At 39.5% G+C, this 26,375-nt stretch overlaps 1 long non-coding RNA gene across 1 annotated transcript in view; it reads left to right on the top strand.

The window, feature by feature from the left end:
* The first annotated feature begins 512 nt into the window (after positions 1–512).
* The window catches only part of LOC105707498 (uncharacterized), a 95,956-nt gene continuing 70,093 nt past the window's right edge, over positions 513–26,375 (top strand). The window contains exons 1-2 of the long non-coding RNA XR_010336647.1: positions 513–554; positions 2,875–3,037. This is a non-coding gene — a long non-coding RNA (uncharacterized LOC105707498). The remainder of the gene's footprint in view (positions 555–2,874; positions 3,038–26,375) is intronic.

Below are 26,375 nucleotides of genomic sequence, written 5' to 3'. Positions count from 1 at the left end.
GAGGGGGCGGCGCCGGGGTGTCCCCGGCCCGGCGGCCGGATCCCTCCCAGGCGCGGGCGGCGGCCGCCGGGCGGTGCGGAGCGGGCGGCGGCTTTGTGTGCGCACGGGCGGTCCTCGGTGCGCGGGGAGAAGCCTTGCCTCTGCTCTGGCCGCCGGCTGGCGGGAGGGTCTCGAAGGCCTTCGGCTCGCGGCGACCCCTCCTCCTCGCCCGCGGCAGCCCCCTCCTCGCCGGCTCCGCTCCTGACAGATGGCGCAACTGCAACGACGCGCCGCCGCCACCGCCGCGGCTGCTCGCTGCTACTCTCGCTGATGCTCGGCCCCTCCAGCTCCGTAGGGGAGCGAGGAGGAGGCGGGGCGCGCCCCGAGAGTGGCAGGCCCCGCTGCCCTATCAAAGAGCCCCTTGGGAGCTGCGGGCAGCAACCATTGGCGCCTGGGGCGTGGGCGGGACGGCAGTGGGTGGGGCCGCAGAGTGGGTTGAGCGTTACTGTGGCAGTGGGCATCCCAGGGTGCGTGCAGTGCAGGGTGTGCAAGAGGATGCGAGGTTGGAGGAGGAGGTCTGTGTGTTTTTAAGGATTGTGTGGAGTTGTGGGGTGGCGGGGTAGGACGGGAGAAAGAGCGGAGAGTGTGAACCGCAGTTTCTGCTTTGCGGAAGGTTGCAGCTCCTGCTGAAGATTGGCACCTGCCATTCCCCCAAAACCATGGGAACCTGCCTCGAGACAGGACTGTCTTGCCTTCCTGGTGTCTTTTCATCTGAGGGTGAGAGGATGAAATGGAAAATTGTTTGGGCCGTGATAGCAGCGTTTTCTTTAATCAAACTGAAAAGAGTACTGAGCAAAGTAGAATCCTATCACTGAAACGTGGAAACGCACAACAAATAACAATGAGGAGGAAAAGGCATTTGGGATCATATTATCAGTCCCCTATTTCTGGGGACACTAATTTATATTTCTTTTCTAGCAAAAGTCTGGAGGAAGTATTACTGAAATGGGGGGAGGGGCCAAGCGGTGACAGGAACCCGAAATCACGGAGATTTGTTCGTTCATTTCCCCAAAAACAATCTTGTTTAATTGTAGCCATTGGTTGTCTTTGGTTTCTCATGACATTCAAACTTCTCATGTTTTTCCCCCTTCACTGAACCTGAGCTTTTGCTCAGATTTTCCTTGATAAAATAAGTGCCGCCTTAGTGTGCAGTTGGGAGTGCATCGGTCTTTATTTCCTATCCAGCTTTTCTATGGCAGGATGTAACTTCATAAAAAGAAACACTTTGGCTTCCTGATTTTCTTTATAGGTAATTCCTGTTTACTGAAAGTTCTGCTTTAAGGCATACTTAGAATCGCTCTTCTTAATGATTTTGGCAAGAACCCTACCTTTCCCCCTCAGCAGATCTAATGTTCTAAGAAAGTGTAAGTGAATCAGCTTCTGCTTCTGTGCTCAAAATCTATAATATTGCCTTTCCGGCCCACTACTTGTTTTTATTGTAGTTTTAAAAATCAGTCCCTTTTGCTGACTTTTTTCTGTTTGTACACACTACTTTTTAAGAAAAGTTGCTAATATTTATTAAATGATCTGCATCCTATGGAGGAGGAAACTGAGAAAAATAGAAGTTAAATAGCTAACTCAAGGTGATAGTATAGGGTGGTTACTGTATTTTTTTTTCCTTAAATAAAATGACAAATTAAACCATGTTTAATTTGTGCCTGGTAATTCCATAATCCCAAGAAATGGAACCATAGCTAGGACTAAGATATTTCCATACAAGAGAAAGCCAGTTTCATTTAGCCAAGAACTGCTTATCTCAAGAGCAGGGGCTCTTGGTCCTCAGGGCTAGTCCACAATGACTGTTCTGGGTTTATTTGGATTGGGATGCAGAGGCAGTTGTGTAGAGCAATGGTTCTCAAACTTTGAAGTGTATCAGAAATAACTGAAGGGGCTTGCTTAAACATGGATTGCTGTGTTTAACCCCCCAGAGGTTCTAATTTAGGGGGTTTGGGATGGTGCCCAAGAATTTGCATGTTTAACAAGTTCCCAGGTGATGCTGATACAGCTGATCTGGAGACAACACTTTGAGAACCACAGTTCTAGAGTTGGGCTGTCCAAGGTAGCCACTAGCCACACAACTATTAAGTACTTGAAATGTACTTCAGTACTGGAAATGTGGCTACTGCAAATTAGGATGTGCTGTAAATGTAAAAGATGTATTAGATTTTTAAGATCAATCATGAAAAATGGAATGTAAAATATCTCATTTTAATATTGATTACATGTTAAAATGATGGTCTAAATGTACTGTGCTAAACAAAACATATTATTAGAATTAATTGAATTGTTTCTTTTACTTTTTAAATGCATCTACTAGAAAATTTTAAATAACCTATGTGGCTTGAATTATCTCTCTATCAGGCAGCACTGGTCTGGAGTTGTTTCTGATTCCAGCTCCATAGTGCACTGTTGGGAGTGCCTTGATGAAGCAAGTCACTTATCCTGTTTGAACCTTAGTGTCTTCATATGTAATATGAGAAAAATAGTAAAACTGATCTCAAACTATTCCTGACAGACTAAGTGTCATATGCTCTCAGAGAAACCACTCTTAGGCTATAGAGCTCCTTGAAATTTCATGTTTAACTCAATCTGTCTTATGCTAAATCTGGAAATCTGGAGTAGATGGGGTAAGTCCTCTCTTCTCTCTCTCTCTGCTTCTTCAGGAGGAGTCACTTCTGTCTGCAACTCTAATAGCTTCTTGATCTAATTAGTGGACAAAAAGAAGAGACAATGTGATTAAAATGACCGATTAACCTGCTCCCATCAAGACTTCATCCTGTTTTTTGTAATTCTTTTCTTACCTACTTTTTTATCTGTTGCCCGTCTTAAATGTAGCTTTAAATGGATTTGGACTCCTCAGGAGGATTTGCTAATGGTCTGAACAAGTATATAGATCGCTGCAAAAGATTTGGATACTGTTGCTCCTTTTGATCTATTCTGCCGGTCTCTACCAAGAACTTGATTAAAGATCCGAGACGCTGTCCCTGGCCTCCGCAAGGTAAGCGATATTGTCTTCCACAACCACTAGTTTTATTTTCTTATGAGTAGCTTCTATTATACAAATTAGAATATAGTCATTGCTCTAGAACTTCTCTTTGATTTTATTGATATTGTTTACATATTTTTTATTTTTCTACTTCTTTTACCTTAAAGTTTCCTCTTTCTAGTCTGGCTTTCTTCAACTTATCTCATCTGAATCTTATCTCTTGCTTTGAAAGTAACTTTTTTTAAATTTTTAATTTTATTATCTAAAACATTTTCTTGTCATTATTTCATTTTAGTTTTAATCTTCTCTTAAATATCAACTCAACAGCAACACATATGGCCAGGGCAAAAACCCTTGATATAGAGTTTTTACAAATCAACAAGAAAATAAAGATGAACATTCAAATTGAAAAATATATGCAAAGAAAACAAAACCCCAAATGGCCATCAAATGTGGTAGGAGGTTCAACTTCATTTATAACCAAAGCAAGGCAAAGATATAGTTTGTTCTAACTACCTAGTTGGCCATATAGGAAAATGGATACCCATACCCTACTAGTGGGATCGTTAATTGGTACACTATTGCTGGAAGGCAATTTAATAGCATTTGTGAAAAACCTTTTCAAAAATGTATTCATTTGACTTAGCAATTTTACTTCTGGGAAAGAACAAGTTTGCAAATACACACACACACACACACACACACACACGGTGGGAATAATTGGAACATTGTTTATAATAGTGAAACACTGAGAAAAGTTCATTAATAAGGGATTTGGTATGTAAATTATATTATATCTATAACAGAATACTATATAGCCATAAAATTATGACATTGCCATTTATTTATTTATGTGGAAAGATTTTCACAACAAATTAAGATTAAGAAGAGATAATAAATTAGTATTGTGTTTGTATGTGTACATATGTATGTTTATATATATGTGTGCATATTAATACACATATATTTCCATTATTTTTCAACATATATATATATATGTAAATTTTCTTAGAAAGCAATACATAGACAAAAATTTGAATGGTCATTTTCTCCAAGTAATCATATTATAGGTCATTGTTTTTTATTTTTTATCTTTTTCTTAATTTCCTCAACTTTTTATACGGGGCATTAATTATGTTATTAGAAAAAACAATAAAAACTTATTTTAAACTTTCTTTTTTTTGCTACTTTAATTCCTTTTTTTCTTCCTCTTCCTCCTGTCTGCTGTTTTTCCTCCCTTTTGAAGCAACATTGCCCCCAGGGTGGTATTCAGGAACCAAGACTAGGACCAGAGGGAGGCCTTCTGCTTCCATCCACCCACAGCTGTCCTTCTTGTTTCTGGTGGGTCTTCTGCAACTTGCAAGAATGGTTCTTATAAAACTTAGTTTTGAGGCTAGGCACGGTGGCTCATGCCTGTAATCCCTGTCCTTTGGGAGGCTGAGGCCAGAGGATTGCTTGAGCCCAGGAGTTTGAGACCAACCTAGACAACATAGCAAGACCCCATCTCTACAAAAAAATTCAAAAATTGCCAGGAGTGGTGGCGTACACCTGTGTTCCCATCTACTTGGGAGGCTAAGCTGGGAAGATTGCTTGAGCTTGGGAGGTCAAATCTGCAGTGAGCTCTAATTGCACTTCTGTACTCCAGTGTGGTTGACAGAGTGAGACCCTGTCTCAAAACAAAACAAAATGAAACAAACAAACAAACAAACAAACAAACAAACAAAAAACCCTTCACTCTGAGAGTGGGATATCACTAGTAAAGTGACCCCAGAGCTAACCTGTCTGTACTTGGCATAGCTGGTTCACTATTTCTCTTGCTTCTGATGCCTCATATCAAGTCCTTATATAAAGAGCCACATATTTTTATATCCAGACTCTTTAGAGCATAGCCAATGGATTTAGGGCATTTTGGGTCCACAGCTTGCCATTAGCCAGCAGGAGATGGTCTTGGAAAAATCTCACATGGGCAAGACATTCCATACAACACCCCAGCCTGAACTCAGAAAGGAGGTCAGGTGATGTTAAACCCGCTTTTGGAAGGAAGAGAACTGCTGCTCTTCTGAAGCTGAGATTCTGGCCCTATTTTTCTACCATTGTCTCTCTTGTTAAATTGTGTCCACACTGGACAGCTGGTCCTCCTGGCAGGCCACAGCAGAGCCCTCTTGGCATATAGCTTTCCAACTCCCTTCTCTCTTAAAAAGATGGAGGGTGGACCGACTAGACAGGAGTTATTAGGAACATGGCTTTAGAGCCCAGGTACACTGGATCTCTGTTGGATGCTCTCCATGTGTCAGGGTCAGTACTGGGCAAGCCAGGCATGTTGGGGAGGAAGAGAGGCCTCTGTCCTAACCAGACCACAGGGAGGGTGAATGGGGCGGTGCTGACTGAAGATGTACTTCTTTGATTCTTTGCCCAACTCCCCAAGGGAGGCTTGGATTATTAGCTTGTGAAGTTCAAGTGTCTGAGAATGGGTCTTAGTCAACCTTGAGGGTCTGGATGGAAACCCTTCTAATTTCATAGAGTTATCTTCCAACACACCTCCTGCAGGAACCCTGTAGGAGCCTAACAAGGGAGGCTGTTCTGCCATAAGATGGCCTGTCCCTTTCTTCTGCGTACCCAGACCTCTCACTCTGGCCCTTTCTCTACTCCTCACTATCCTCTATTTCCAAGTGCTACTCAGAGCAATGATGGTATTTGAGAATCCTCCTGTGTGGTGGAGCCAATAGAACACCCCACCCTAGTACAGATAGCTGGATCAGAAGCCTTTGGACTCCCCTGTTTGCAGGAACAGGTTGGTTAGGCCTGATCTTCTTCAGGTGAGCTGACCCTGACTTGGCACTCCACAGGAGACACTCAAGAGTGGCACTGTGAGGCCAGCAGATGCTTTTTATTTTGTTTTGTTTTTATCTGATAGAGCTCCTAGAGTGTGCCCTCTATGATTCATTTATTTTCCTGGTCATAGCTTCTTGTAATCCTAAAAAAAAAAAAGGATAATGTCTCAGCTTTCTAATTAGTTTAGTGATCTACCTATGTGTGAAATGTGGACTTGATGACATTTATCTTGCTACTTTCAAGAATTCAAATATTCTATCTGTTAGGTTGTCAAGGGAAAAAGTGAACTGAAGGAAGAGGAAATTATTGCATCAGTCAAGGTTCTTGGTTGCAAGCATCAAAAACCTATGTCTGACTGGGAGTGGTGGCTCATGCCTGTAATCCCAGCACTTTGGGAAGATGAAGCAGGGGATCACTTGAGCCCAGGAGTTCAAGACCAGCCTGAGCAATATGATGAAACCCCATCTCTACAAAAAGTACAAAATTAGCCAGACAAGGTGGCGCGAGGCTGTAGTCCCAGCTATGCGGGAGGCTGAGGTGGGAGGATCACCTAAGCCTGGAAGGTTGAGGCTGCAGTGACCTGTGATTGCATCACTGCACACCAGCCTGGGCAACGGGGTAAGACCCTGTTTCAAAAACAAAACAAAATGACAACAACAATGACAAAATACAAAAACCAAAACAAAGAAAACCCTACTGCGTCTAATTTAAGCAGAAAATGAATTTATTAGGAAGCTATTGGGTGGCTCATAGAATTAATTGGAAGACTGTAGAATCAGGCTCAAAAAAAGAAATAAAAAGAGGGAATCAGGAATCACTACCCAGGGGCACAACCGAGAGCTGGACACCTCTGCTGGTGTCCTCATCCTATCAGAGACTTGCCACTGCCAAGGGGCAACACCACTGGATGTAGATTCCAAGCTGTCTCTTTATCCTTGTGTCACTCGCTGGAGATTCAGATTCCTAGGTGGTAGCATCCAATACACTGACCATACCCCAGCTGCCAGCCAGGGTGGGAGGGAGTTGGGGGACAGGAGGCAGAGGAGGGGCAGATTTGTATTTTTTCAGCATCTGTGAGAAATGGTCAGGCTTTGCCCTACCCAACTCGGATAATAGGACTCTCCCCCCTCAAAAAAAGGGAGATGAGATGCTGGGCTAGAATTTAAAAATGACAAATGCCCATTGCAATTGGTCATCCAGATCTCTCTGAACCTCAGTGATCCATGATTGAGTGTCCCTCTTCATTTAACAGGAATTTCTCCCTTTCCAGTCTGTCCCGTTGCAGGAGAATGACAGGCTAGGCCCACACTTACATTCACTCAGCAAGGTACACAATATTTGTTGAACATAACGTTTAACATGAATGATCTTTTAACTTTCATTTATTCGACATTTCCCAAGGGAGCGTTAATTGTCTCTGAGAGTGAATGCCAGTATTTATGACATGTCATGTAGGGATGTGAAGCTTCTCAGGAATGGGAAGATTGATGGGCTTTTTATGCTTTCTCCTACCTTGAGAATCTGCATAAGAGGTTCTGTCAGTCTTCCTTTCTTCCTGTTTATTATCCTTCTTTATGTAGGAAACACTGTGTGGCTACCCAGCTCACAGTGATTCCTCTTTTCTGGGAATAGCTCCTATTACCCAGGAGTGGGCTCCTGGAGGCTATGTCTATATGAAGCGACCCTGTAGTACCCCATCCTAGCTGATATGGTTTGGCTGTGTCCCCACCCAAATCACATCTTGAATTGTAGTTTGCGTAATCCCCACATGTTGTGGGAGAGACCCGGTGAGAGGTAATTGAATCCTGAGGGCAGTTATTTTCATGCTATTCTTGTGATAGTGAGTAAGTTCTCACAAGATCTGATAGTTTTATAAGGGGGTTAACCCTTGCTTGATTCTTATTCTCTCTCCTGCCTCCTTGTGAAGAAGGATGTATTTGCTTCTCCTTCCACCATGATTCTAAGTTTCCTGGGCCTCCCCAGCCCTGTGGAACTGTGAGTCAATTAAACCTCTTTCCTTTGTAAATTACCAAGTCTTGGATATGTCTTTATTAGCAGTGTGAGAATGGACTAATACACTAGCTATAGCCAGATGATCAGGGATAGATACTTATCCCCGAATGAGCCAAGTATTATTTACCAAGAATTTGAAAAATGGATAAGAGAGCTACAGAGCTAGGTATATTAACCAGCTAAACCAATTGGTAAACTAAAACCAACTGCTGTAAGAAACAATCCCCACATCTCAATGGCTTTGCATAACAAAGATTTGATTCTCTCTAAAGTCACAGTCCATTTGGGTTTTGATGGACAGTTATTCCCAAAGTGATTCAGGGATCTAGGCTCCCTTTAACTGAGATTTTATTGAATTCTATTTAAATGACTGGGAAACAAGGAAAGAGAATTGCATGGCAGATTTTAGGGGTCAGGTCTAAACGTGTCATATATCATTTTTGATCACATTCTCTTGCCCAGAACTAATCACACAGCCACACCTGTAGGCATGGGAGCTGGGAAATGTAATCTAGTGGTGTTCCCAGGAAGAAAAGGAAATGGCTTTGGCAAGTATCTAGCCTGTGTGCCACATTGAGAGATGGTAAAAATTGAGCAGTGCTCTGGGGAAACAATACATAGATACAAAAAATGTTTTACATAGATATAAAAAAGAAAAATGTAAGATAATATTAAAACTTGGAAATAATATCAGCTATCCTTATCTAAATTTCATTTTGGCTATTGCTTTACTGATTTGGACAGCATTACATTTTTGTTTGTGTTATAACGTGGCAGTCCTCATCAAGTCAGACACTAGGAGGGCAAGAGATATTTTTGCCAGGGTACATGTCAAAAAGCACTAATTTTAAGTTAGCGTCTATCCTTTGATAATATGTGAAGGGCGAAACTTCTTTATTGAGGAATCTAAGATGCAATTTTTGTTGCTTATAAATGTTAACGTTTCATCCTCATGGGTATACTTTGAAAATCCCTTAGTCCACTTTGCTCTTCACCCACTCCCTATTGTCTCCAGATTTGTGGAAACAGATTCTGGGTCAGCTATACTGAAGTGGAAGATGAGAGGAAATAAACACCTTCTACTAAGTCTAAAAAAGAATTGAATCTATTTTAAGGCACTATTTATTGCAAGTCTCTCCATTTATTTAACTAGTTGTCTATTGATGGATGTATAAGATGTTTCAAGTCTTTTGTGATTACAAAAATGCTGAAATTCTTGTCCTGAAACATCATGTTGTACATTTATATACATATATACCTGGTTACCTTGAACATAAGAACACATGTATTGGCTAGATATTAGGACATCTGTGTGAGTTCATTTTGAACATTTTCAAATATTTTCATATTTTATAATATATAATCTATGTTTATGTATGTATGTATTTATCTATATAAATATATGTATATTTTTACATAGATATATTTTGTATATATATGAAAATATCTGGGACTAGGTATCTGAACCAAAAAGAGCAGAAACAGTTACTTGGGATGTGTGAATTTGGCAAGTACAGGTATGGAAACTCAAATCTCTGTTACATATTAGAGGTTTAATTTTTCTAGCTTGCAGATCAAGGTCAGTCGCTCAATGGCAGACAGAAAAGATTTCAAATAGACTTAAATTATTCATGAGCTTATAGAAATCAAACTCATTTTATGCCAAGAGAATCAAATTTACTAAGAATGGTTTGTTGAAAAATCAGAAAATATTTCATACAGAAGCAATACTGAAATTTATTTCAACCTGCATTTAATTTATCATTTATTTTAATGAATTTTTCCCCAAAGTCTTTCGCTCTGTTTCTCGATAAAAAGAGAAACATTCAATTTCTATTCAAAATTGATATTAGACAAAGACATCCTTTTCACCATTAATACTTAACATTGTTCTGAAAATTCTAGTAAATGCAATAAGACAAAAAGAAGAAACCATAAATATAAGTGACAAAAAGGTGACAAAATTCTATTATTTCCTATAAATGTAATTGTCTACCTGGAAAGACCAAGAGAATCAATTGAAACACTATTAAAACTAATAAATGAATTCAACATGGAGCCAATTGGCAATGACCTTGAGATTGGGGTCTAAAAACAGAGAGGTGAGAGTTATGCATACTCAAAATCACCTTTGAAAATTATTTCAATTGCCCCTGAAGTACTGTATGCATGGGGGTTTTATATGCAACTGTAGATGCTATTTCTATATAGATATATAGAATATATAGTAATTTGCAGCATGTTAGAATATATGCGTGAAACAACTTAACAGTACTAATTTTTGCATACCAAAAACTTGTGTTTGAATCTGCTATTATTTGTATATATGGGAAATACCACAGACAAAAAGAATCAATAACTTTCATGTATATCTAGTTAGAAATTATAACTTTAAACAGTTCTTTGATTACAATGGCAACCAAAAATAAGTAGGGGTCACATCTTGGTTTGGGCTCTCCTGGCAGTGGACCCTAAGACAAAGATGAGTGTTACAGTTGTTTGTTGAAAAGTGAACCCAGGAAACCCAGTCTGGGAATGAGGGTAGGAAGAGAAGAAAGTCCACAATGGTGTATTATGAAGCCAGTACTCACTCCTGGGGGCAAACAGAGTACCACCTCACTGAGTCCCCTCTGGGAGATACTATAAGTGTATATTACAGTCATTCTAGAAGAAGGCAGAGGAAGCCGAGTGTTCACTCACTGTATTAGTCAGTGTTCTCCACAGAAACAGGACACACATATGTATATGATTTATATAAGAAATTGATTGGCTCATGAGATTATGGAGGCTGAGAAATCCCATGATCTACTGTCTGCAAGCTGGAGACCCAGGAAAGCTAGTGATGTATTTCTGAAAACAAGAGGGCTCATAGTATAAATCCCAGTCAAGGGCAGGAGAAGACTGATGTCCCAGCTCAGCAGTCAGGAAGAGAGAGTGAATATCCTTTTCCTCCATCATTTTGTTCTATTTAGGCCCTCAAGGGATTGGATAATGTCCTTCTATATTAGAGAGGGCAATCTGCTTTACTCAGTCAACTAATTCAAATGCTAATTTCACCTCAAACACCCTCACAGACACATAGATACAGAGCTAGGTATAATAATATTTAAACTGGGTACCCCATGTCCCTGTCAAGCTAACAGATGAAATTAACAATCATACCTACATAATTCCCCATTGTTATTGATTAAAGGCAATTTCTAGGTACATAAACTCCAGATTTCCAGCTTACCCTGCTAACAGGCCAAGTGTGTGCCTATGGCCAGAAAAGATCCCTCATAGAGTGCAGGGATGATTTGGGAGCGGTTTCTGGCAAGTGGGAGGGTATTTGGTAAGTCAGTCACTGGCAGAGTCTACCATGTTAACCCAAAAAGAATAGGATCTACATGTAAAAACCGCACATTTTTACCGAGAATCATAAATAAAAAAGATTTAAATGGAGAGATGGACCACGTTCCTGGGAGAAAAGACTTAATAATGTTAAGATTTCAATTTCCCCAAATTAAAATATAAATCAAATTCAATTCCAATTAGAATTCTACTGGGTCTTTTTTTTTTCTTTTAAGTTTATCTGGTAGGAAAAAATGAATAAGAACAGATAAAAAATTTTTGAAAACTTGGATGTAGTCAATGTTACCCTTGAGAATTCTTTAAATAATGAGAGGGTATTGCCCTTACCGGATAATAAAATAGAGTGGTACTGGCGCACAGACAAGTAAAGACAAGCACAGACATCCTGAAGATTGCAAGAACATATCCAAATGTTTAAAAGTGTGTAATATATATTACATATGACATTTCAGATAAGCCATGAATGAAAGGAATATTGAATAAATATTGTTGGGATAAGTTAAACCTTACATCGTGTCATATAGTAGAAGAGATTCTATATGAATTTAAGATTGAAATACAAATAAAACAAAAATATTAAGCTACCAAACAGAATAAAATTAGGGTGAATATCTGTGGACTCTTAGAATGGAAAAGTCCTGCGTTGGGTGCTTGACACCCAAGATAGAATCTGAGAGGAAAGAAATGTTAGAATTGAGCACATAAAACTGAAAGCATCTATAGACCCAAACAAAACAGAGTAAAAGACAAGAGGGAAATGATTAATATACTTAATACATACAGTGCTTGAAATTATTGAAAATCAACAAGAAAATATTAAAACATCAATAAAATTTTTAAACTGGGCAAAGTAGCCCTTCACCCATGATTTAACTAGTATTTCTTGAGAGCCTGTTTTATGGAAGGCATTGTGCTAGGCAATAAGTACATGCTGGTGAGTAAAATGACTGCTGTCCCAGATTTAGAGTCTAATAGGTGAGACATAGCTGATAAGAAACAAATATAGCTGTAATTACAAACTGTCATAAGTACTATGAGGGGATCAAATAAGGTAGAGTAACAGAGAATCCAGAGAGGAAGTACTTTGATAAAGTGGTCAAGAAAGGCGTAAGCCCTTTATATGAGAAGGAGCTTGCCAGGTAAGAGGGTGGGAAGTGAGAAAAGCATTCCAGTAAGACAAATCAGCATGTGCAAAGGCCCTGGGGTGGAAAATGCTTAGTGATACAAGAAAGAGAAAGGAGGCCCAGGTGGACAGGGAGAGGGGAAGCAGAGTGGTAAGAAATGAGCTTGAAAAGATGGATAAGGGTCAAGTTATGCAGAACTTTCTAGGTCATGATAACTAGTTTGAAACTTTATAAATTGTGGGAATCCAATGAAGGGCTTTAAGCAGAAAAATAACCTGATCAAATTTTACATTTAAAAAAACGTTCTGTTAATGCTACATGGATAACAGATTGGAAGGATGTAAGTATGAACACGCTGGTCAGATGGGAAATTGTGCTGGATTCTAGACTAGTCTAGGTGGTGTTCACTGTGACTGAGGTTTGTAGAGGGAGAGGAGCAGATGGGTCAAGATATATTTTGAATGTAAAACCTCAAACCATAAAAACCCTGGGAGACAACCTAGGCAGTACCGTTCTGGACATAGGAATGGGCATTCAAGATGAAGATGCCAAAAGCAATTGCAACAAAAGCAAAATCTGACAAATGGGATCTATTTAAGAGCTTCTGCACAGCAAAAGAAACTGTCAACAGAGTAAACAACCTACAGAATGGGAGAAAATTTTTGTAATCTATGTACCTGGCAAAGATTTAATATCTAGTATCGATAAGGAACTCAAACAAATTTACAAGAGAAAAAAACAACCCCATTAAAAAGTGGGCAAAGGGCGTGAACAAACACTTTTCAAAAGAAGACATACATGCAGTCGACAAACATATGAAAAAAAAAACCTCAACATCACTGATCATTAGAGAAATGCAAATTAAAATTGCAATGAGATACCATCTCACGCCAGTCAGAATGGCTATTACCAGAAAATCAAAAAATAACAGATTTGGCGAGGTTGTGGAGAAAAAGGACTGCTTATACACTGTTGGTGGGAGTGTAAATTAGTTCAACCATTGTGGAAAACAGTGTGATGATTCTTCAAAGATCTAAAAACAGAACTACCATTTGACCCAGCAATCCCATTACTATGTACCCAAAAGAATATAAATTATTCTATCATAAAGACACCTGAACGTTTATGTTCACTTTGACACTGTTCACAATAGCAGAGACATGGAATCAATATAAATGTCCATCAATGGTAGACTAAATAAAGAAAATGTGGTACATATACACCATACAATACTATACAGACATGAAAAAGAATGAGATCATGTTCTTTGCATGAACATGGTTGGAACTAGAGGCTATAATTCTTAGCAAACTAATGCAGGAACCGAAAACCAAATACTGCATGTTCCCACATAAGGGAGAGCTGAATATGAGAACACATGGACATATAGAGGAAAGCAACACACACTGGGGCCTACCAGAGGGTGTGGGGTCAGAAGAAGGAGAGGATCAGGAAAAGTAACTAATGGGTAATGGGTACTAGGCTTAATACCTGGATGATGAAACAATCTGTACAACAGACCCCTGTGACACAAGTTTACCTATGTAACAAACCTGCACATCTACCCCTGAACTTAAAATGAAAGTTTAAAAAAAGATATATTTTGGAAAGAGAAACAATAGGACTTGTTTGTGAGTGGGAAAGGAAGGTGTGAGGGAGCAACCAAGAATGACCCTCAGGTTTCTGACCTAAGCAGCTCTGAAAATGGTGATGACATTTTCTGTGACAGGGAGGTCTGGGAGAAAGCAGAGAGAGTTGATGTTTGTGTAAGAACATGTTAAATTTGAGATGCCTGAGATACATTCAAGTAGAGATGTTATTGTCAGTTGAATGTATGAGTCTGGAGCCTGCGTAGCAGGGAGATGTTTGGGTTGGAGTTATAAATAAGGTAATTAATATCTGTGGTAACTAAAGCCATGGGAAGCAAGTGAGGTCACTTAGAAAGAGGACCTAGGACTGGGTCATGAGAGGTCAGGTAGAGGAGAAGACTAAGAAAGAACAGAGAGGCAAAGAGAAAACTAGTCAGATGTGGTATCTGAGAAGACATGAGGAGAGTGTTTTTAAGAGGAAATGATAAATGTTGTCAAATATTACCCAAAGATCCAGGGAAAGGACATCAGAAAAATGATCCCAGGATTTCGTGAAGTAGAAGTCATTGGTGATTGGTGGGGGAGTAGGCTAAGACATCAAGGAACGGTGAAGAAGTGGACACAGAGAGTACATGACCTTTTTAAGAGGTTTAGTTCTGAAGGAGTGCTGCAATAGGCATGGCTCCAGACCAAAACACAGTAGTCCACAAACAAATGAAAAAGCACTTCACCACCTGGAAAAGGAAGTTAAAGTAGAAAAGGGAAATCTATTTTATTATTTTATTTTCTTTTATTGATATGGAGTCTCGCTTTGTCACACAGGCTGGAGTGCAGTGGTGCAATTTCGGCTTACTGAAACCTCTGCCTCCCAAGTTCAAGTGATTCTCCTGCCTCAGCTTCACAAGTAGCTGGGATTACAGGTGTCTGCCACCACACCTGGCTAAATTTTGTATTTTTAGTAGAGACAGGGTTTCACCACGTTGGCCAGGCTGGTGTTGATCTCTTGACCTCGTGATCTGCCCACTTTGGCCTCTCAAAGTGCTGGAATTGCAGGTATGAGCCACTGTGCTCGGCCAATCTTTTTTAAAACTATCAAATTGGCAAAATACTGGATATTTTCAAAGTGGGGAGGGATGTGCTCTCCCCAAACTACTATGAAGAAATTGTAAATATATATAACATTTTTGGAAACTTAGCTTTGTATTAACCATTTTGACTCAGCAATTTCATTCCTAAGAACACATCTGAGGAAACAATCATGGATATGTGCAAAAATGGCTGTATTTTTTTGTCTCAGTATCATGTATGATAGTGAAATATTGGAAAACAACTGTGATAGCCAACAATAAGAGACTGGCTAAGTTATAAAACAAATGGGACTTAGGATTCTCATATAACAAGAAATCTAGAGATAGGCAGTTGCTGGCATTGGTTCATCTTCTCAGTGGGGTCATCAAAGACCCAGGATCCTTTTATCTTTCTGCCTTCCCATCCAGCATGTTGGCTGTTCATCTGAGGACTCATCCCCTCATGGTTGCAATGTGGCTGCCACAGCCACAAGCTTCTCAGCATGAAAAGGCCAGAAGTGGCAGAGGGTTGGCCCAAGGACAGCTGGGCAAAAAGAGACCTTCTCCTTTACACACCTCTAGCTTTTTACCAGAAGCGGAATTCCACAGCCAACTTCCTCTTAAGTCTCATCAGAAAGAATGAAAGAACGGGATCATGTGTGTGTTTCTACATGGACTAGAGGTCAGAACCATCTTTCTTGATATCAAAGGTTCTCTGACGAATGTCTGAACAAAATGAGGGATCTGTTGGATACACCACTGTAGAAGTCGCCAGTCTCCATCTCACGACACTGGAGCCAGTGCACCTTCCCCCTCCCACGACACCTCTGCTCTGATGCCTGTCCCTGAATGCCTCTGTCTGTGCTCTTTTATCTCTCAGCATTTCTGACAGGGACTCTGCAGACAGGCTCTCTGCTTCTCTATTCTAGACAAAGCTATGCGCCCATTAGCTCAAAGGAAAAAAACCAAACTGTTGTATCTTCTCTATTGCCCCCAGAGCTCCAAACACCAAAAAAGCCAGTAAACCCTAAATGTTTGATGAGTGTTTCTGGTTTGCAGCCAAGCTATTAACATTTCAATACAACTTGAAGTTTATTGAAATTTGTGTATTAGTCATGCTCATCTATACAATGAATCTATCTCTGTGACCTTTAAAGAAAAAGCCAATAAATCCAGATTATATATTAAATGCCTTCACATGTTGCCAGAGCCCACAGCGGAATAAAGAAAAAATATACACCTATTTTGTTGTTGTTGTTGTTGTTGTTGTTGTTTTGCAATGGAGTCTCGTTCTGTCACCTAGGCTGGAGTGCCGTGGCATGAACTTTGCTCACTGCAACCTGTGCCTCCCAGGTTAAGCGATCCTCATGCCTCACCCCTCTGAGCAGCTGGGATTACAGGTGTGAGCCACCATGCCCGGCTAGTTTTTGTATTCTTAGTAGAGATGGGGTTTCACCATGTTGGCCAGGCTGGTCTCAAACTCCTGACCTCAAGTGAACCGCTGCCTCAGCCTCCCAAGGTGCTGGGATTACAGGTATGAGCCATCGCGCCCAGCGCCACCTATTTTTCTTGAGGCATCTTTAGGCTAATTCTTCTTATAGTTCAATTTCTATTTTTTTGTTTGTTTTTGTTTTTTGCAATGCATATACCCCTATGAGTTCACAACTCAGAGAAAAATTACTGAGGACACTGCTGTGGTTCAGTCAATCTATAGATTTCAATATTTCTGGGAAAGTATTGCCAGAATGTAAGACAGACCAGGCAATACTACTATGGAAAATATTTGATTTAAAAAAATTACTAGAAAGTTCTTACTTTGTGCAGGATTTGGCTACCTGAAAAACCCAGAGTAAATGAAATTACTTCAGAAATAAGGTTTTACAGATGACTACATCATATTTACTACAACTAGCAGAGTAACCAGGTTTAGTCTTGGGATTCTTGTTAATGAGAACATGAATTTGATTATAATTCATTTGGGATTTCTCCTCTCCTTGTCTTCTATCTTACAATGCCCAATATCTTAATTTTTTCCAGCCTCCTAGTCTTGGAGTTCTGCCTACATTTCTGGTAAATCTTTTAAGACTCAGCATTGCTCCAGGATTTATTCTTTTGAAATCTATTAAGAGGGTTTCCTCTTCGCTAACCCCATGGTGTGTGTTCTTTCTTTCTTTGTGTTCCCGTAGCTATTTTCACTGTGTCTTTCAAGTAGCACAATGCAGTGATGAGGAGAGGGAAACTGGCTGAGAATTTTGAAGATTGGAAAATTGAGTTGATGCCAAAAAGTAGGAGTCTGTGTTCCCTTTTTGCTCATTTACTTGTTCAGGTCACCGAGGACTGGAAAGGCTGAAGCTGAAATAGATAGGAGGGTTATCTTTTGTCAACAGAAGCAAGCAAAGGCATAGGTTTGCACATTTAAATCAGTATTGTAGCTATGTAATATGATGAAAGAGAGCTCTCTCAGACAGCGGATCTGTGAAAACTGATACTTGGGGAAACAGCAGACCATTGCGAGAATTTTAAAAAAGATTCTTCTTATTATTTTAAGTCAAACTCTGATTCCTCCTCATTTACTTTCTAGTTCATGGTTTTCTACCTCAAGTCTATCCTCTCTTGTCTTCAGAAAAGAGGATTTCGGCTTTCTGTTTAACTGGATACTCATTAAGTCTCAGCCAGCAGCAGCAGGATGCCTTCCCCATCCAAGGAGGAAGGGCTCCAGCCGGGAAAAGGACAGAGCTTCTAGAGAGAAGCCTGGAGGCAGTCAGAGATGGACCCCGGCAGGGGCTGCACTTTTCAAAGCTACTTTTCCCTTTTGGAGGAGAAAGAGGAGGATCAGAGGGCTGAAGTTCCCTCTGAGCACTTCTAACACCTACTTTGGACTTTATCCCTACCAAATAAGACTATAATGTGCAGTTGGCATGCCCATATTAGTTAATTCAATTGGAAAAGAAGAAAAAATAAAGACCTACTTACTCACTCACAAGATTTAGAAACAAAAGCCCAGGACTGTGGCAGCATAGGGACCAAGTGATCATAACTGCCATCGTCTTCCTTTCAGATGAAATGTAATCATATTTTTGCTCACACATGCTCAGGGAATTTCTGGCAAGATACCCAATTAACTACTGTCAATGATTACCTCTAAGGAGGGGTCCTAGGCCAATGACAGGCTGGAGGGAATTTTATCTTTTGCTTAATACCCTCTGTTCTGTTAGAGCTTTTAATAAAATCTGTATGCCATTTTTATTTTTAAAAACTAACAATTCAGCTTTTAAGCTATTGAATGTTCTAATTTTTAAAATGAACTACTTTGTTACTTGACATAAAGATAAAGTGAGATAAACAGAAAGGTGTAAAAGAAATATTTTTTTCTAGAGTTTCCGCTCCCCTATTCCTTTCTATCATTCAGATAGAAAGATGGACAATGTGATGGTGGCTGCTTAGAAACAGGAGAATTTGAATTTGAACACAGTGCTACAAACCTGAATGCATTTTATTAGATTTCTTCCTCTTCTTTCTTTTTCTGTTCCTGGTTTTTCCTCATTTTCTTTTGATTAGCAGTATGGCTTTCCTACAACAAAGAGGAGTTTCAGGCCTTGCTTTCCAGAATCCCATCGTTTCTCCCAATTCCTGAGGCAGCCATCTCACAGGACTGCATGAATGGTTTTGGTGAGATTTCTTCTCTCTGTTTCAATTTCTGCATGTAAATTGAAAACTGAAAAGAACCTGGGTTAGACTGAACAAAGGCTTGGAATAGATGCATCCCCTTCCATTTGGAGCCCTGAATAAAATCATGGCTTAGAAGAAGGAATGGGAGAGAAGGAGAGAAGAGAAACAAAATGAATGGGCATAGTCTCATTTTACAATTAAATAAGGACACTTTAATGGCTATAAGGATATCCTCTAGATGATAGAGCAACACCACAAGTATTTCTTGATTTCTACAGTTGAAGTGCTGCTTGGAGGGAATCTATTTCTTTTGTAAAATTACATAAGAATTTATAGGCCCATGAGGAGTATCCCATTTAAAGGACTCTAATTAGGAATATTTTTGTAAAACTCATTTCATTAATTATCTCCTTTCTTTTATATCCCTTCAGCCTTTTACATTCCATTAGTTCTTCCTTCTCATCAAACAGACTGACTTATGATATTTTCATCCTAAAACAAACAAAGAAAACCCTCTCATGTCTCCTCTAGCTACTGCCCTCTCTCCTTCCCTTCACAACTAAGTCCCTTCAAAAGGATGGTCTCCCCTAGGTCACCAACCAATTTTAGAAAGATTTGGGAATAGGGAAAAGAAATAAGAAGACAAGTGTAGAGGCACGAAGGCCCTTATCATTTTTTTGCCCAGATGATCTTCCTGCCTCTGCACTTGTCCTCTTAACTTCTTTTCTGTATTCCCAAATATTTCTAAAATGCAAATGTGATTATGTCACTTGTTCATTTAAAAATCTCTATTCCCTGTTGCTTGTGGGATGACATCCAAATTCCTCAGCATGACACACTACACTAGGTACTAGAAAATATACTGGGTACTCATAGCAGATTGTGCTCTGTCCTTCACAAGCATTCGTATCAGCCACGTTGTTTGTACTGTGCATTTGTAAATATAATGGATTCCCAGAGCATGATGGCTGTTCTCAGGCCTTTGTATCTTTGTATAAGTTCTTCCCTTTTCCTGGAATGTTATTCCTCCTTTCAACTGCATTTTCTTTTAGACCTAGCTCAATGTCATGTTGACCAGAAAGCTTTTGCTGGACTACCAATGTGGGTGAGGTATTCTCCCATGACGTATCCTCTCATGTAGTACTCACTGCATGAGTTATGCTCCTGTATACTATAGGCATTCAATAAGTGTTTATTAAATGAATTAACTAATGAATGATGACTATAATCTCTTCATTTATTTTAGAATTATTGATTTTTTTTATTTTAACTTTTATTTTAGTCTCAAGGGTACATGTGCGGGTTTGTTATACTGGTAAATTGCATGTCATGGGGTTTGGTGTACAGATTATTTTTTCACTCAGATAGTAAGCATAGTACCTGCTAAGTAGGTTTTCAGTCCTCATCCTCCTCTTACCTGAATCACAGATTTAGAATCATAGACCCAAAAAGGACTTTTATTGAATCCCTAATCTGCAAAGGAAGAAAACAAAACTAGTAAGTAGATCTGTTGAGTCCTATTTCTTTTCTCTTTTTCATGTTTTCTGAAATCTGTATTTTCATATTTCTCATTTGATTCGTAAGGTATGTTTGTTATGAAGTTTTCACTAGAAAGTGACTGAAGTTTTACAAAGTATTAATCTGCTGACTCTTGGAGAGATGCACAGTGTCCTTATTGCTCATCTAGTCTCAGCTCATTAGCACTTACCTATAAATGTACAACATACTCTGCCAGTCTTTAGTATGCACCTATATTTGGTGACATTGCCATTTTAAAACTATTGCTCCTTAAGAAACAGAAGATATAGCTTTTTTCCCAGGTAGAGGTTTGGTTCTTTCTTTTTTCTTTTTAGTCTCTTTCTTCTAATTATCACCATCATCATCTAGAGAATTGAACCAATGAACAAAGAAGATGCTGACACATTGGAGACCAGCCAGAAACCTACGATATGGGTTAAAGGGCATGTGTTTAAGAAGCAATGAAAATAATTTGACATATACAGCCTAGAAGAAAGACAGGAAAACAAGGATATGATGATTTATAAATAACTAAGAGATACTAAAAAGAAAGGGAGGAATTATATAGAATATGGTTCAAAAGATGGAGACATGAGAAGAATGAAATTAAAAAATCCCACAGTGTGTGGAAACTATGCTGGTAAGTAATCTTGGCAAGAAAAATAAGAAATTAAGTGATAAATATTGAATGTTAGGTGTTAGGCATAGTGTTACATGTGTTACTAACCCATTTAATTCTCGTTAACAGCCCAGTGATGAAGGAATTCTGTTATCTCAGAGAAGACTGAGCCTTGGTGAATGATTTTACAGTGCACCAAGGCACTCTATAAATTATTTGCAGTAAAATAGTAATTCACATTTATTAAATGTTTACACTTTTCAAAAGGACTTCTGTACATGAGTTCATTAATCCTCACAATGGACCTGTTGTTATTCCTAGTCTTGGATGAGGTTAGGACTTTTTTGTGGCCACCTAATTGTTAAATGGTACAACTGGGTTGTAAACCAGGTAGGTCAGCTCCTTCCACTATAGCATGCAAACCACTAGGAAGACAAATCTTAACTGTAAGTGAATAACCCACAAAAACATAGGCCTGAACCCTTTCAGTTATCCTTTCTTCACAGAGACATGTATTTATTAACAGCTTTATTGAGATAGAATTCACATAACAATTTCCTATTTAAAGTGTACATATCAATGATTTTGAGTGTATTTGGAACTGTATGATCATCATCACAATATAATTTTGGAACAATTTCACCACCCCTCACCCAAAGAAAACCCATATCCATCAGCTGTCATTCCGTATTCATCCCTACCCCGGTTCCTAGCAAGCACTCCATTACTTTACGTAGCCTGCTCTGGACATTTCATATCAAGAGAATCATATCATATGTGGTCTTTTTTGTCTGGCGTCTTTCCACTTACCATGTTTTTGAGGTTCGTTCATGTTATACCAGTACTTCATTCCTTTCTATGGCTGAATAATGTTTCATTATATTGTTTTGCCACATCTTTAATATTCATTCATCAGTAGATAAATATTTGGATTGTTTCTACTTTTGGACTTTTATGAAGAAGGTGCTATAAATATTCATGTACAGGTTTTTGTGTGAAAGACATATATTTTTTAAAAAATAATCATTTCCAGAAGTGTCCTAATGGCATTTCATAGAGGATTGGTTCCACGGAATGTTCTGTAAAACAACAAACAAGTTCTACAGTCAGACAAGTTTTGTTAGTGCTTCAAAACTTGCTTCCTTGCTCTGTTAGAACCACTTTAGACATAGAGGCACCAAGAAAACCTGCTTTAAGGAAACCTGTTAAACTTTCCTGCCCAGGATTCTTCCAACTTCTGTTAATACTGGAACCTTCTTTTACAGAACGCTGATGTTCTGAGGAGCGAGTGCACTATGAAGCACATTTGGGGAAATGCCGCCCTAAATATTTAGCAAAGAGAGCCTTTCAGAGAATGAAGCAGATGCTTGGAATTCATTCCGAGATCTCCTTTCTCTTAATCTGACCCAGCATCTTTGCATAGGACTTGTACATCATAATAGACCTAACATTATAGCCCTATTTCTATTTTGGGTTGGGGAAAATAGGCTACCATTTTCTCTTAAAATATGGCTTTTGTGGTTAAAAAAAATAGCCACCAGGTAGGTCTGACAGCATTGACATCTGTCTCAGCAGAGCTTAATATCAATCAGCAGCAGTGGATAACGGTTCCTTGTTGGTGTGGTTCATGCCTTCATCATCTCTGTGATTTCCCAGCACCCAGCAGAGTAGTCACCCAAATAGTTAATGGTTAGGTGGGCATCCATTATAGAATGGAATATATACTGGAACACAGTAGTCACCCAAATAGTTAATGGTTAGGTGGGCATCCATTATAGAATGCATTCAGAACCATCATTTTACAGATAAAAACAAGAGCATTAGAAGGACTAACTGAATTGCCTAAGTTAACACTAGCTGCAGCACCAGGACCAGACTCAGATCCTCTGACTTATAATTCTATATTATTTCTGGTGTGTACAACTTAAGATTAGAATTTCACTCTTTTCATCTAAATTTCAAGTGAAATTTTAAAAAAAGTTTACACTTCTTATAAAGCAAACGGGGCTTGAGCTGTGCTAAAGGGAATTACGCCAAGAAATCAAGGTCTGAGGTTTTCTTTCCTTGGAATGGTGAAATCTGGGAAAGAAAGTAAGCATGGGTCCCAGTTGGAGCCTGAAACTACCAGGGCATAAGCCATGAAGAGTTAAGAGAAATACTAAGACGAAGTGATGAGAGCTGAACTGCAAACATCATGTGGAGTTTGGTTGTGCTGCCATGCATTTTCAGCACTGCTTATTTACATACCCAGTTTTTGGAATGGAAAAACTATCATTTAAAAAAAGTGTCTAAATACAGTCCATGCTAAAAAGCCTTGAAAAGATGAGCAGCTTGGTTATCCTTTGTGATTTTACTGGGTCACTCAACCTTCACTGTGGTACACGAATCTAGTGTGCAACAGTGGAGAAAAATATTCATTATGCATGATGAGAACCTATATTCAAGGTGAATTAGATACTCCCAAAGAGTAAAACATCTCTTAAATCACTTCCCAATATTCATAAGACTACTCTAAAGAGTTACTTAGCCTAAGAACTCCTTGGTTTATAGGAAGATGCTGCCACATTGGGAATTAAATATAAACTCAAGAATCCCTTTTGTCTCTCAGAAAGATTTATCTTAATCCCTTTGCTATTTTATTTTATTTATGTTTTGAGACAGGGTCTTATTCTGTCACCCAGGCTGGAGTGTAATGACATGATCTTGGCTCACTGCAGCCCTGACATTCCAGGCTCAGGTGATCCTCCCACCTCAGCCTCCTGAGTAGGTAGGAATCCCACACCCGGCTAATTTTTTTTTTTGGTAGACAGGGTTTTGCCATGTTTCCCAGGCTGGTCTTGAAGTCCTGAGTTCAAGCAATCTGCCTGCTTCAGCCTGCCAAAGTGCTAGGATTACACAGGCTTGAGCCACTGTGGCTGGCCTCCTTTGCCATTTTAGATCTAATTGAGATATTCCTAGATACAGAAAATTTCAAGTCACTTGATTTTCTAAAGCATTCATTGAATCATTCTGTTTATTTTTACTAGAAGTTATGAAGCTGCTGAACAGTTCATCTGGGTCCTTTCCTAGACCCCCAAATTTGTCCTCTTGGCCTGTTTTCTTGAGTTAGAATATAAACTCCTAATGCCATGCTAGCCCAGTGTACTTTCCCTAATATTGAATTTGATAGTAGCACACTGTACTTTCATAATATTGCATTTGGCTAATAATAATAGCAATTCTTGCTAACACTAGCACAGTGCTGTCCTCGGTATTCAATATAAATACTACTTGCTGAATATAACTGAATACCTAAAATAGAAGGTCCTTTTCTAGGAATGGCAATCAAGTGTGAAAAGTGATCTTTCTACCATTTGGAGGGAGATGGAGGCTCTGTAGATTACAAACCAGAGGTCAATGCCTTTACTGGTGTAGCAAACCACTACTCTCCCTATCCCCTACCCATGACCCCCAACCCTGGCCCACCCATCAGCAAGGGAAAAGGACTTGGTTTTCACCAGTAGACTTAGCTGGACTTGGCCTTGGAAATTGGGCTGCTCAAACTCCTGCATCTGACCTCCTGCACTACTTTTCCTGAGCATTTTCTCAGCAGTGAGGGGCCAATTCCAGTCCCCCACTTTTTTTTGCTTTTTGTTGCTAGATAACCCTCTTTATTATTCTAATACTCAACGATATAGATTTAGGTGATGAAATTGCTTGAACACATGATATAGCCCCCTTTTTGGGACAAATATTTCATGTCAAAATGAGGCTTGAGGAAATATTTCACGGTGGAAGATCACTGGGTTTGGAGCAGAGCAATTTTGCTTTTGGCCTATCAGCTGACTCCCTTGTGCAAGTCATTTAACTTCTGGAGGCCTCAATTTTCCCATAAGGTCAAGGGAGATTAACTCCACCAGCCCCAAACTAACTCATAGACTTATGACTTAGGAGAATAACAAAAACTAATAGACTTGAAGACATTTTAAAACGTTGAAAACAGTTACACAACTGTAGCAGATATTATTGGTTGCCGTGTCAAAATCTTTTGACCATACTCTTACAGTTTTAACAAAGAGATACAGAAAATAATAGTTTCCCTGCAGAAAGGAATAGCACTTCAAAGACTCAATCAAGTACATTGACAATTCAGAGAGAAAGGTTATGGACTTGGGAAAGACACAAATCTGCGTTGGAGTCTAATTTGTATAATATTGGGCAGATTATTTAACTTCAGTTTCCTCAAATGTAAAATGGGGAAATGTATCCTGGTTTAAAATCATTCTTGTGAGTATTAGATAAAATGTATATAGCACCTGTGAAGTTAGTTGGAGTTACCCAGGGCCCTTGGACTCTAGAGTAGGACTTGGAACTGAGTGAATGTTTGTTCCTTTTCCACTTTATAGATTCTTATGAAGAGTCAATGCTCTATTTTATTTTATTTTATTTATTTATTTTTTTGAGACGGAGTTTCGCTCTCGTTGCCTAGGCTGGAGTGCAATGATGTGATTTCGGCTCACCGCAACCTCTACCTCTTGGGTTCAAGTGATTCTCCTGCCTCAGCCTCCTGAGTAGCTGAGATTACAGGCATGCGCCACCATGCCCGGCTAATTCTGTATTTTTAGTTGAGACGGGGTTTCTCCATGTTGGTCAGGCTGGTCTCGAACTCCCGACCTCAGGTAATTTGCCTCCCAAAGTGCTGGGATTACAGGCGTGAGCCACTGTGCCTGGTCAATGCTCTCTTTTAAATAAAATACTGGCTCTGCCTGCAGGAATTCTTATTGCCCCTGTCTAGTTGAGGTAGGCTAGCCTGGGGTCTGACTGATGATATAATACAATTTGTCTTTCCCATATCTGACATCTAAATTATTTGGTTCTTACTTTACCAACAAGAATAAATTTTGCTGTATAGATTCTTGTTAAACATTCAATGATGAATAAACTCTTGCAGCACATACTAAGAGTTCAGCAGATTAATATTGGAGAGACCTTTACAGATATACTCGCTCTAAATTCTAGTAAATATACTATAATTCTATTCTTCCTTTCTAATTTAACCAGAAATGAATGAATCTAAGCTTCAGAGATGAAAACGTATGTGTTCAGTCCCATCTTTGTATGGATGAAGAAGCCTGAGTGACTTGCTTGTACGGAGCCCAGGCCTCTGATTCCCAGTCACATGCTGTGAGCTTTATACTCGCTAAGACTAAGTCCTTGGGCCATTTACTTAGCTCCTTCTTAAAACCTCTTCAAGTGTGATTTCACGAAGAGTTGGTCCCTCCTGGAAAATGGTGTGCTTTTTTTAGAGTCAGACCTAAAAACCAAACAACCCACCCACAGTGTCCTCTGGAGAACTCAAAGCCTGCACCAGGGCCCAGTTAGAGAGAACAGCTCTTCTCAGATGCCTGCAAACATCTAATTCTTCCAGGCCCTTTGGTGGTCTCTGTTTTGATTTCCTAATCGAGTGCTTTAGCTTAATCTGATAAGCTACCTCAAATCCTTTCGAAAGTAAGCAGGTTGTAAATCCTAAATAAATAAAACTACTGCAGCCACTGCAAGCCCAGGTTTGGGCTCCTGTCATGGAGAATG

This window comes from Aotus nancymaae, unplaced genomic scaffold, assembly GCF_030222135.1.
Source record: "Aotus nancymaae isolate 86718 unplaced genomic scaffold, 86718_ANA_hifiasm-v0.15.2.pri h1tg000040l, whole genome shotgun sequence".
In the NCBI taxonomy this organism is placed as follows: domain Eukaryota; kingdom Metazoa; phylum Chordata; class Mammalia; order Primates; family Aotidae; genus Aotus; species Aotus nancymaae.
The sequence above is the reverse complement of the archived record's forward strand: the minus strand, read 5'-3'. Positions and strand labels throughout refer to the sequence as shown.